The following is a 1,216-nucleotide window of genomic DNA, read 5'->3' as shown; positions in this document are numbered from 1 at the left end:
CCTCAATAAATGTGAACATTACATGTCATAAACATGAAGTATGATTAATAACAATAATAAAAATGTATAAAAGGGATTTAGTTGAAGACAGGCATATGTGTGGAAAAGTGAAGGGGATTATAAGAATCAGTCAATTGTATTATGCACATGTACTCATTACCTTAAATTAATGTAAACTTCAAGCACTGAAAACATATACAAATAAAATTAAACAATAAATAATTAAGTCAAGGAGATTACAGTACTACTAATTATAACACACTTTTGCAACAGAACTAATATCAATTCTTCTAGAATTATTCCAAAGAATTTAATGAGAGGAACTTTTCAAGCTCATTCTGAGTCTCACATTATCTTTACATAAAAATAAGAAAAGGACAGAATAAAAAAGACAACTATAGACAAATATCCTTGACAAATATGGATACAAAGTTCTCAGAAAAATACTAGCATCAAATTTAATGCCACATTAAAAATACAATTCAGAGTGACAAAGTTGAACTTATTCTTGGAATGCAAGCATGCTTCAACTTATGCAAATCAATAAATGCAATATATCACAGCAACAGAATGAAGAATAAAAATTGCATGATCCTCTTAATAGATGCAAAATATTTTCTAAAATTCCATGCTTTTTAATGACTAAAAACCTTGAGTAAGTTGGGTGATCAAGATTATACCTGACAATGCACCAACAAATATAATGAATAGAGAAAAGCTTAAACCATTTCTCATAAGATCTGCAAGAAGACAAAGGTTTCTTTTCTCACATGTGTTAGTTATAGAAGTCCTAGTCAGAGCAACTAAGTGCCAGAAATAAGTAACAGGCATACAAATAGAAAGAGAAAAGTTCTTATTAATAACCTTTAAATGATATTATTAGTATATAGAGAAAAATCTTAAATATTTTATTAAAACTATTAGAATTAATGAATGAATGTAGTAAAGCTACAAGCTTTAAAATCAATGAAAGTATCTTTCATTTTGTATTTAGTGCAGAGTCTACAGGGTCTCACTACACAGATTGGATTTGTAAAGATTTTCCTGTTTTTAGACTCCCAAGTGCTGGATTACAAGGGCACACCACCACGGCCAGTCTCAATTGCAGTTTCAGCATGCCCTGGGGACAGAGCTGGCATAGCAGGCTGGGACTGGGGATCCAACCCCCGGACCCTACGTCTGCCTATACAGGTGATTTAATCTGCTGATCTATCTG

The sequence above is a fragment of the Octodon degus genome, unplaced genomic scaffold, assembly GCF_000260255.1.
Source record: "Octodon degus isolate 3935 unplaced genomic scaffold, OctDeg1.0 scaffold00198, whole genome shotgun sequence".
Taxonomy (NCBI): domain Eukaryota; kingdom Metazoa; phylum Chordata; class Mammalia; order Rodentia; family Octodontidae; genus Octodon; species Octodon degus.
This window is presented reverse-complemented; position numbering follows the sequence as displayed.